Source organism: Ranitomeya variabilis, chromosome 4 (assembly GCF_051348905.1).
Source record: "Ranitomeya variabilis isolate aRanVar5 chromosome 4, aRanVar5.hap1, whole genome shotgun sequence".
Classification (NCBI taxonomy): Eukaryota; Metazoa; Chordata; class Amphibia; order Anura; family Dendrobatidae; genus Ranitomeya; species Ranitomeya variabilis.
Genome location: NC_135235.1, coordinates 290,909,269 through 290,921,634, shown reverse-complemented (window position 1 = coordinate 290,921,634; position 12,366 = coordinate 290,909,269). Strand labels below are relative to the sequence as shown.

Here is a 12,366-nt window from a genome sequence, read left to right as displayed (position 1 = left end):
AACTTTTGGGGTTATTTCTCTGAGGCAAGTGAGGCTTGCTTTCTCTCTAGGGGTAGCTAGTTTCTCAGGCTGTGAAGAGGCGTCTAGGATTTTAGGTAACGCTCCACGGCTGCCTTTAGTGTGTTTGGATAGGATCAGTGTTGCGGTCAGTATAGTTCCCACATCCCCAGAGCTTGTCCTATATTCCGTTTACCTATCAGGTAAGTTTTGTGATCCTTGCCACCAGGATCCATAACAGCTTTCCATTCATTCCCCAGGGTTTTTACAGGCACGAGCACTGCTTTAGCACAGCTCCTGGCTGTAAAATGATTTAACCCCTTCAGATGGATTTACTTCGTGGGACTTGACCTGAGTGATGGAAGGTATGAGATATTGTTGTTTTTTTATTTTTCCTTTGTTACAGGACGAGGGTCATCAGGTGGATTACCAGTATAATAAAATATTACAACAACCTGTGTCTTTATTTCATTAAAATACTTTGTAATAATGTGTGTGTGTTTTGTTAACCATTTCGTACTATTGGATTAATAATGGATAGGTGTCATAATTGACGCCTCTCCATTATTAATCTGGCTTAATGTCACCTTACAGTAGCAAGGTGACATTAACCCTTCATTACCCCATATCCCACCGCTACACGGGAGTGGGAAGAGAGTGGCCAAGTGCCAGAATAGGGGCATCTTCCAGATGTGCCTTTTCTGGGGTGGCTGGGGGCAGATGTTTGTAGCCGGGGGGGGCCAATAACCATGTGTAATCCGTATTTTTCTCGCCCCCATAGACTTTCATTGGCGGATTTTTTACGCAATACGCTGACAAACGCAGTATGCTGCGATTTTCTACGGCCGTACAAGACCGTATAATACGGATGCGTAATATATGGCAGATAGGAGCTGGGCCATAGAGATTCATTGTGCCATGTGCAATGCGTATTTTACGGACGTAGTTTATGCGCTCATACGTCCGTAAAACTCGCCAGTGTGACGCCGGCCTAACACTGATGTTATGTGACTGCTATTTGGATTGGGTGCCAAACAGATATATAGCCAATATGACTTATAGTGGGTTATACTAGTACCATGGTCTTGGTCTATATAAATTCACTGGTTATGCCGGGGACTTACTTGTTTCTAAACTAGGGCCTCTTTTTTGTTCTACTTTTGCGTTATTCTGTGATTTATTGTGTGAACAGTATTTATAATAAAATGTACAATTTTTTAATTTTCTTCGTGTATGTATCTCCATTTTCTTTGTGTTTAAATGTGTATCAGGAGTATACACTTACTATCCGGTCACTCTATGGGCAATTATATGAAGTCATTCAGACATTACTTTTTATTATATGGGACCCATATTTTTTCTGTGAGTTTGAGTATATTTTTCGATGGTAGTGTGACCCTAAAGGCCACCACATGGAGTGCGGCCCTCTGAGCCCTTCTGCGCCATAATGTGCGATGGACGCTGGGTCCTGGACCGCACACTGGTGACACATGGATGGAAAACTGACCCCATCGCTGCTGGATCTTCGTGTTCAGAGTTTATAGAAACGTGTGAGGAAGGTCTCAATATAGTGACAAGCAGTTACCCTAAGGGCCTAAGGATATGTTCACACTGATTTTTTTCCAGGAGTTTTTTGAGAAGAAAGTCTCCAAAAACCACAAGGAGTTAAAAAAACAACAACCTTTTTCCAAGCTTGATTTCATTGCATTTTTTCTTTCTCAATCACAACTCAAAAAAACGACTCCAGAGCCAGATGTGAGCAGCAGGAGGGGCTGCACTGTGCACACTGCCACCTGTACAGTCAGTGATGGCGCAGTGCCGCCAGTCACCGCCAGGTGTCAGTGTAGCCGCGGCGCTCACTCCTCTCCGCCTCTTGGTTACGGCGTCGCTATGGAGGAGGGCAGAGTGAGGGCGGCCGGGCGGACTACTGTGGTGAGTACCCGCCGATAGCGGCACAGAAGCCGTCACACAGCCGCAGGTGGGGCGAGGTTAGGGGGCTTGTAATTAGGACAGTCCCCGGAAGTAGCAGGCCGCCGCCAGCTCAGCTGTGTGCAGCAGTCCGGCCATTATACGCTATGTACAGGCGGGCCTGGCTCTACAGAGCACCTTCTGTGGCTGCGAGGAAGCTTTACGGTAAATGTCGTGAAGTTTAACCCTGTCCTGTCCAAGCTGCAGATAGCAGCAGCCCCTTTGTCTGAGCGCTGTGTGCGCCCACCACATGGCACCGGCGCTGTACTACTCACATAAGTGATGCACCGCACCTTCATGGCGCCCACCTTTACCGAAGTTATTAGGGTACGTAAGTTTGTGTTTTTTATATGTGGATCTGCTGCAAAATCCATGTATGAAAACCCCAAAAACTCCAAAGTGAACATATCCTTAGGTCTGTACAGGGACGTACACTCACAGCACACGTGTCACATCGAAAATAAAAATAACCCCACTCTATTAGGGTCTGCTAGGAGGTGGCGGCGGCACCTGGCGGGTGTGTTCCGGGAGGTGGCAGAACCTGACGGAGAAGCCGGCACCTGGGGGGGTGGTCTGCCTGGAGGCAGTGGAACCTGGCAGAGGAGTCAGCACCTGGCACGGGGTCTACAGGGGGGTGGCACATCACCTGGCGGGGGTGTGCCGGGAGGTGGCAGAAGCTGGCGGAGGAGTCGGCACCTGGGGGGGGTCTGCCTGGAGGCGGTGGAACCTGGCGGAGGAGTCGGCACCTGGCACGGGGTCTACAGGGGGGTGGCACATCACCTGGCGGGGGTGTGCCGGGAGGTGGCAGAAGCTGGCGGAGGAGTCGGCACCTGGGGGGGTGGTCTGCCTGGAGGCGGTGGAACCTGGCAGAGAAGTCAGCACCTGGCATGGGGTCTACAGAGGGGCGGCACGGCACCTGGCGGGGGTTTGCCGGGAGGCGGCAGAGCCTGGTGGAGGAGTCGGCACATGGGGGGGTCTGCCTGGAGGCGGTGGAACCTGGCGGAGGAGTCAGCACCTGGCAGGGGTCTACCGGGAGGCGGCGGTACCTGGCAGGGGTTTGCCTGGAGGCGGTGGAACCCGGCGGAAGAGTTGGCACCTGGTAGGGGGTCTACCAGGAGGCGGTGGCACCTGGCCGGGGTCTGACGGGATGCGGCAGCACCTGGAGTTGGCACCTGGTGGGGAGTTTGCCGGGAGGCGGCAGAACCTGGCGGAGGAGTTGGCACCTGGCGGGAAGTTTGTCGGGAGACGGCTGAACCTGGCGGAGGAGTTGGCACCTGGCAGGGAGTTTGCCGGGAGGCGGCGGCACCTGGCGGGGGGTCTGCCGGAAGGCTGTGGCACCTGTCGGGCAGTCTGCCGGGAGGTGGCAGCGCCTCTAGTACTGTCCATTCACAGCAGGTAGTTATGCTGATGAAAGAAAAAGGTGAGATCACAGTTGGTGCAAATGAATTGTCCGGACTCAGTCCAGCGGCCACCGCTTCAGTAATCTGTGACCTCTGAGATATGGCTCCTAATACACATTAGACTAATGTCCGCTGATACCGACCACTTCGGCCAACAGTCTGATGCCAGCTGACTGATGGTCAGGAGATATGTGTTGATGATCGCACATGTCCGTTTCAGACTGTTGATCACATTGTTCTCCATACGACGGCTTCCTCATAAAGATCACAGGAGCGTTCGGTCGAGAGAGGGTGTCTGTGTAAGAGAGTTGGTAGAGATGGTTGTCAGGGGAAGCATCGTATAGCCGACAGACATCTGATGTGTATGTGCGGCCTTAAAGGGACTCTCAGCACAGAATGACTGTTCAAACTAAGTCCTGCTGCTCCGTGCTTCACGGCGGAGCCAATCATTTACTTACAGCTTCCTACCTGCTTGGTTTCACACTCTCTATCCCCCCTCTTCTTTGATAGCCCTGGGAAGATGTATGTAATATAAATGATTGTCCCCATTGCTTGGTTTGAACAGTCATTCTGTGCTGACAGTCTCTTTAAGTGATGGCACCCGCGGCTCCTTGTTTTTTTTTATTGTCCGATCTTCCAGTCTCACATCTTCCCGGTGGCTGCTCATCTTTCCAGCGTTCCCAGGGGGGAACTTTTGACCACAACGTCAGTAAATCATGCAGAATTCTTGACCTTTCATATGTACGGAATCCTCTGGATTGCTGGCTACAATAGTGTAGCCCACAATACTACAGTCACTGCGCTCATGGAGGATTTTGCACTCTCTTCTGTGGGGAGGACGCTGTTTGTACTTTCTATTTGGTGACTGGTCTTTGTCATCGGAGGTAAATATACTTACCTTTAGGCAATATTTCCATGTTTGCTGCCTGGTCGGGTAGTGACTGGCTTTAGCTTCTTGCTGTGTTATAGCAGTAGAGCTGTATAGAGTTTAGGGGAGTTTATCGAGGATTTACAGGATGCGTGTATAATAAATGAGTTGGTGCAATTGATTCGCTGCACCCATCACGTCGGCGACCACGTTAGTAATCTGTAGGAGCCCAGAGAACCACCTCTTGTCTGATGACATCCCTGTTTCCATGGTGGATTGGACCAGCCTGGCGTGACGCACATGTGACACCGTGCCAGGCTGGCTAATCAAAAGAAGAGCTGCAGATATCAGGAGGTAGGACGCGATTCTCAGGACACCCCCGATGGCGACAGATTACTCAAGTGACCGGTGCACCGACCTGAGAATTGTATGTATGTATAAATATACTGTATATAAGTAAGCACACCTCCGTCAGGAATAATTGTGATAAGGCATCGCTTCATGATCATCACTGACGGCAATATTCCTCGATGAAACTTAAGGCTGAATGACAGGAAATTTACTGTGTTTGGCGACTACTAGTTCTGCGGTTTCCAGGAGCCATGTGTATAAATCGGGAGTATATGGTAAGACTCCCTTGATTGCCGTGAAATGTTATTTACCACTTGATATCCTAGGAAGGGTTATATTATCCTAATCACTATATTATTCAGAATATTTCTCTGCAATTGGGGTCATTTAAACGATTACACAGCAGCTACATAAAGAATGGGGCATTGATTCTGCATTTCACCAGTGGTGTAGATAGATTAGCCCATGTATACTCCTGACCGATGTTTATGATATATGCCACTGTGGAAGACTAGCTGCAACGTGGTAGGAAAAATGGGACAGACAGTGACACCGAAGTTGTGACCCTTTTTTTTTTTTTTTTGTTGGCATCTAAAATAAATGTACTTGGTACAAACGATCCTTTGCAAAACCGTCCATATTTGACATCAGTATGTTATCAGTGTGTTAATCTTTTACTCCCATATGGCAAACAACAAGAAAACTAAACCAGCAATGTGAACTACACCATTACCTTACACAGGGCCGTATGCTATAATTTTCCTATACATATACATAGCACATTGGTGTTTAATTACGCTCGTTTAAGCACTATTTAATCCCTGCTTGGCTGAGCACTTCACTGACTATACAGGTGGCTTACTAATTGCCCAAAATAAAAACACAAGGTTAGACCGGCTTCACACGTCCTGATATTTCTGGTACCGGAGATGTCCGTGTGTAATACATGTGGCAACCATGTGCCACATCACTACAACACGCAGTACAATTAGCGCTGAAGACGGCTCTCATCATTCTCCCGGCGATCAGCGCGAGCAGGGGAGAATGATGAGTTACGTTCAAGTGATAACAATGATAGCAGGTGGCAGCTGATGAAACTATTACTCCCATCAGCCTACACCTGCTGCTGCTAATAACAATGACAGCTGGAGCCGCTGATGGGAGTATTCCTCACCCGCCTCATGTGCTTTAAATAAATAAAAAGCCCGGCGTCGGTTCCCCTGCATTTTCTATAACCAACCAGGCAAAACTCACAGCTGGGGCTGCAATCCTCAGCTGTCAGCTTCAGCAAGGCTGGTTATCAATAGATGGATCCCCATGCTGTTTTTCTTTAAATTATTTAAATAATTAAAAAAAAAGTGTGATTTTTTGACAACGAGCCAAGAAAGCTGACAGGGAGCTGGTATTCTAAGGCTGGTAAGGGACCACGGATATTGATCCCCCAGCCCAAAAATAGCAGCCTGCAGCCACCCAGAAAAGGCGCATCTATTAGATGCGCCAATTCTGGTGCTTTTGCCAGGCTCTTCCCTCTTGCCCTGTAGCAGTGGCAAGTGGGGTTGAAGTCACTTTTATATTGTCCGGTGACATCAATCCCACAGGTTAGTAATGGAGAGGCGTCTATAAGTAAGACACCTTTCCATTACTAATCCTATAGTTACATGGTAAATAAAGATACAGCCAGAATAAAGTCCTTTATTAGAAATATAACAAAACACACTTTTCCATTTTTATTTAAAAATATCAAACACCGTTATACTCACCTAACGCCCATTCCATTGAATCATTCTTCTCCTGTAATAAAACTAAAATAAAAAACAACAATATCCCTATCCCTCACCTGTCCGTAATTCTGTCCTACGCCGTAATCCATGTCTGGGGGATAGATCGTCCAGATGCGATCGCCCTGGTTAAAGAAAATGCAGGGGAACCCACACCAGATTTTATGTATTTATTTATAGCGCAGGCGCGTAAAGAATACTCCTATCAGCCGCCTCCTGCTCTCATTGTTATCACGTGAATATTACTCTCATCTATCTCCCTTGCTCGTACTGATCGCCGGCAGAGCAGGGGAGAATGATGTGAGCAGTCTTTAGCACCCAGTGCCGGGGAACAGTGCTAACTGTACCGCTGCTTCTCAGGCGACGGTGCGTGTCACATGGTAGTACACATTTCTACACCCACTAATGAATCAGCCAATACTAGGACTGACTGAGGCCCTACAGAGAAAAATGGTCCAGGAAGAATGACCGCTCCTTTACCAAATCTGCCCCTTAGAGATGAGCTAGTCGATTCATAGGACCCGAGTGCTAACCTTTCACTAATGCTATGTTGCGTATTTGCTGTATTTTCTTTTTTCTGCAGGAAGATCTGCTCTCTTGGCAGTAAAGTGGTTGCTTACAAAAACAAAGGTTTTGCTGCCTTTTTCAGGATCTCAAAGTTCAGCTTTGCTACCACACAGAAGCATGAACACAGGTCATCAATGCAAGGAACATGTGAAACCCAAAACGATGTTTGGAGAATGTTCAGATAGGGGGGAGGTGAATTGTAGGGGAATAGTTTACCTAGTCATTGACAGAGAATTGAGTTTGTAGGACACAGTTTACATTCACACTTTGGCCACTGGCATTGTTAATTTTCACACCTTGGTCCGCCAATAGTTACTTTGTGCACCTCACTAATTTTATTAAACTGTAATAATCCTATTAAATTGTACTAATCCTAAACTACCATTCTCAACTGTCATGAAGAAGACATTATGGTTTAAACTTGGGGAAAAAAAATCACAGAAAAATAGGCCTCACATCCTGCTGTATCTTCTTTTTGTCTACTAAAAACACAGCAAAACAATGCAGCAAATTCTTGGCCGCCCCAAGGGTGCACTGAAGCCCCCTCAAGTGCATATAAGTTGTCGTTTCCACATGCACTGTACCAGTGATAGGCACAGTGCTAGTATCATTTTTCTAGGGTCGAAGTGCAATACAGGTCCTTCTCAAAAAATTAGCATATAGTGTTAAATTTCATTATTTACCATAATGTAATGATTACAATTAAACTTTCATATATTATAGATTCATTATCCACCAACTGAAATTTGTCAGGTCTTTTATTGTTTTAATACTGATGATTTTGGCCTACAACTCCTGATAACCCAAAAAACCTGTCTCAATAAATTAGCATATTTCACCCGTCCAATCAAATAAAAGTGTTTTTTAATAACAAACAAAAAAACCATCAAATAATAATGTTCAGTTATGCACTCAATACTTGGTCGGGAATCCTTTGGCAGAAATGACTGCTTCAATGCGGCGTGGCATGGAGGCAATCAGCCTGTGACACTGCTGAGATGTTATGGAGGCCCAGGATGCTTCAATAGCGGCCTTAAGCTCATCCAGAGTGTTGGGTCTTGCGTCTCTCAACTTTCTCTTCACAATATCCCACAGATTCTCTATGGGGTTCAGGTCAGGAGAGTTGGCAGGCCAATTGAGTAGGGTTGAGCGAAACGGGTCGTTCATTTTCATAAGTCGCCGACTTTTGGCAAAGTCGGCGTCTCATGAAACCCGACCCGATCCCTGTGTGGGGTCGGCCATGCGGTACGCGATCTTGGCGCCAAAGTCGCGTTTCGTATGACGCGATTAGCGCCATTTTTTCAGCCAATGAATGAGCGTGGGCAGAGTGATGACATAGGTGTTAGGGGAGTGAACGCCTATCGTCATGTTATCGCTTGTGCGCAGTAGCGATTTGGAATGTGGAAATCGAAATTTTCTGTTCTGGGACGGAGGAGAGAGAGAGAGAGAGATTAAAAAAAAAAAAAAATTATCTTCACTGGGTTTCGTGTTTCAGCCGAAACCTGACTTTTCACTGTGGTCGGCCGATTTCACTCGACTCGACTTTTAAGACAGTCGGGTTTCACAAAACCCGACTCGACCCTAAAAAACTAAAGGTCGCTCAACCCTACAATTGAGCACAGTAATACCATGGTCAGTAAACCATTTACCAGTGGTTTTGGCACTGTGAGCAGGTGCCAGGTCGTGCTGAAAAATGAAATCTTCATCTCCATAAAGCATTTCAGCCGATGGAAGCATGAAGTGCTCCAAAATCTCCTGATAGCTAGCTGCATTGACCCTGCCCTTGATGAAACACAGTGGACCAACACCAGCAGCTGACATGGCACCCCACACCATCACTGACTGTGGGTACTTGACACTGGACTTCAGGCATTTTGGCATTTCCTTCTCCCCAGTCTTCCTCCAGACTCTGGCACCTTGATTTCCGAATGACATGCAAAATTTGCTTTCATCAGAAAAAAGTACTTGGGACCACTTAGCAACAGTCCAGTGCTGCTTCTCTGTAGCCCAGGTCAGGCGCTTCTGCCGCTGTTTATGGTTCAAAAGTGGCTTTACCTGGGGAATGCGGCACCTGTAGCCCATTTCCTGCACACGCCTGTGCACGGTGGCTCTGGATGTTTCCACACCAGACTCAGTCCACTTCTTCCTCAGGTTCGGTCACCTCTTCTCGTTGTACAGCGTTTTCTGCCACATTGTTTCCTTCCAACAGACTTACCATTGAGGTGCCTTGATACAGCACTCTGGGAACAGCCTATTTGTTGAGAAATTTCTTTCTGGGTCTTACCCTCTTGCTTGAGGGTGTCAATGATGGCCTTCTTGACATCTGTCAGGTCGCTAGTCTTACCCATGATGGGGGTTTTGAGTAATGAACCAGGCAGGGAGTTTTTAAAAGCCTCAGGTATCTTTTGCATGTGTTTAGAGTTAATTAGTTGATTCAGAAGATTAGGGTAATAGGTCGTTTAGAGAACCTTTTCTTGATATGCTAATTTATTGAGACAGGTTTTTTGGGTTATCAGGAGTTGTAGGCCAAAATCATCAGTATTAAAACAATAAAAGACCTGACAAATTTCAGTTGGTGGCTAATGAATCTATAATATATGAAAGTTTAATTGTAATCATTACATTATGGTAAATAATGAAATTTAACACTATATGCTAATTTTTGTAGAAGGACCTGTATATAACAGTATTGTGGGTTTTTATTAAGAAGCAAAGGTGATGGATTTTCAAGCATTTTGCAACTTGACCAATTTAAGAACTTGAGCATAACCCCTTAAAGGAACACTCAATGGCCTCATTGGCGGAATCTTTTCATTGAATGGTTCACTAAAGTGCAAGTGATACTTTCTAGTAGTTTTAGGAGTTGGCTACTAAGGCTAGTTTCACACTAGCGTCGGGAACAACCCGTCGCTGTGCGTCGGGCCGACGTTCCCGACGCTAGGGTGGTCTCCGCCGCACAACGGGGGCAGCGGATGCATTTTTCCCACGCATCCGCTGCCCCATTGTGAGGTGCGGGGAAGTGTGGGGAGGTGGGGGCGGAGTTCCGGCCGCGCATGCGCGGTCGGAAAAAGTGGACCGTCGGGAGCAAAAAAAGTTTTTTTCTCCCGACGGTCCGCTACCACACGCCCAAGCGTCGCAAAACGGACGCGACGTTTTGCAATGCGTCGCAAATGCGTCGCTAATGTTAGTCTGTGACGAAAAAACGTATCCAGCAAGAACTTTTGCTGGATGCGTATTTTCGGCAAAACGACGCATTTGCGACGTATTGCAGTTAACGCTAGTGTGAAACTAGCCTAACTGGTGGTGGACAGATCGGGAACTTTCCCCTATCACCATGCACCTTATAGATGTGCCTGGACACTTGACCCACACTGGAGAAGACACTTTCTTGGCTTCATTAATCTGCCAGCCTTACTATGCCATTTATTGGGCTGCTATTATTCCAGTTTGCCCTTTAGACTTATTTTACTTTGCTCTGGTAGACATTACATTGTACACAGCGTATTGCTATTTGCCGTACCTACTGGCAAGTTCTTGACAAATATTAGCAAATTGTTCCGAATGATATTCCTCCTTCATGTTCCTCCTCGCATCCGGAGCTCTTCAGTCAGGTGCTGCAGAAGGCTAGATACATTTAATAGGCATATTTCCTTTCATCCTGTGGTTTGCACTAGGAGGTGTTTTTTTTTTTTTTTGTTTGTTCGGTTTTTTTGTTTTTTTTTACAGTTACAACTTAAGAAAATTCATTAGGGGCCTGGGGTATAAAATAAGGTGGATTATTACATGGAATAGAACTGTATAGAACTTCCTTTTAGGGTTCATTCAGATGAGCGTATTATACATACATGTTCTCCACGGCCTCCGCACGCAGGGAACAAGCGCCCATTACAACCAATTTGCAAATGCACATGGCCAGTTTTCCTTAGACCAATGGTCTGCATGTAAAAGGTGTCTGCATGCTTTAGTTTTTTTCTGATTTATCGACCGGACTAGTGCCTGTAAATAGCAGGCTGCTCCAGCACAAGTCTGCAAGTTGCGGATGTGACTAGCCCGAGAATGGCCATCGGAACCCGGCCATAGGGCAGTGCTGGGAACTTGGCCTATCTGTGACTGTGCACTTAATGTAAAGTATTCGTCCAATGCAAAAGGGCCCAATAACAGTTTAGTTTCCGCCATGGTCCAGCTCAGCTCACACGAGCGTATAGCACGGCCGAAAGCTATGCAATGGTTTATCGGATAGCGCACGCACCCGTACACCTCTGCTAGTAGTGAAGCACAGGAAAACCGTGATGGGCAACTTTCACAGTAAACCAGTTCTGGCTTTGCTGCACAGTTCTTGGCCTCCAGCAATACAATCCTTGGGTGCTCTGTTAGTTTGCAATTATGTTTAGAGTTGGGCAAAACAGTTGACAGGATCCTTGTCCAGCGGCCAAGTTATTGACGTACCAGAGCATTGTGAATTTACCTGCTCGGGCGCAAAAAGACAAAATTAGCCAAAGATGGATTACCCGCAAACCTCTAGATAATGAGAGCCAGACGCATATTATAGAAAAATACCAGGACCGAAAAATAAAACCAGAGTAAAAATGGCACAGAAACCATTATGAATTTGGTGCAACAGTAAAAATGTGTAAGTGAACATTTACTAAACATGAATGTAAAAAGTAAAATAAGGATGGTGAACCGCAGGCCCTAGTACAGGGGGTTTATAACATTTTTTTTTTTTTTTGGTCCAAGGGTCACCCTGAACTAATGCCAAGGATTGCAAAATGTTTTTTAAAAGAGGTAGTTGCATGACTACTGTACATAACCAGAACCACCATCAGTACACTTTATACATCACCAGAACCAAATTTTGAGTAGTTGTGTTGGATTTAGAGACTTCTGTGCCAAAAAAAATGAGTGTAAGCTTAAGCTAACTTAACTGAGTTGTTTGGAGCATAAACCAAATTCTCCTCATAATCTCAAATCCCGAAGTTTTGATAGATTTTAGGTTTTAACATGGCCATGAAACACGTTAGGGATTACTGCCTGTGTACAAGATGAAAACCACTGTCTGCACACGAGTGCGGCTCCAAGCGATCAGTTGTAATGTCTGGTCAGCCTCATATACATTTGTATTGCATGAACCTACAATGCCCAGTATGTCCTTAAAGGGAACCTGTCACCCCCAAAACCGAAGGTGAGCTAAGCCTGCCGGCATCAGGGGCTTATCTACAGCATTCTGTAATGCTGTAGATAAGCACCCGATGTATCCTGAAAGGTAAGAAAAACAGGTTATATTATACTCACCCAGGGGCGGTCCCAGTTCTGTTCTGGTCCGATGGGTGTCGCGGTCCGGTCCGGGGCCTCCCATCTTCTTACGATGACGTCCTCTTGTCTTCACGCTGCGGCTCCGGTGCAGGCATACTGTCTGCCCTGTTGAGGGCAGAGCCAA

The 12,366-nt window shown here is 46.4% G+C and overlaps 1 protein-coding gene across 1 annotated transcript in view; it reads left to right on the top strand.

Annotated features, from left to right (window-relative positions):
* Nucleotides 1-1,800: 1,800 nt before the first annotated feature.
* The window catches only part of SLC35E2B (solute carrier family 35 member E2B), a 51,349-nt gene continuing 40,783 nt past the window's right edge, over nucleotides 1,801-12,366 (top strand). Inside the window, exon 1 of the mRNA XM_077250173.1 lies at nucleotides 1,801-1,929. The gene's annotated coding sequence lies outside the window, so the exon portion shown is untranslated. The remainder of the gene's footprint in view (nucleotides 1,930-12,366) is intronic.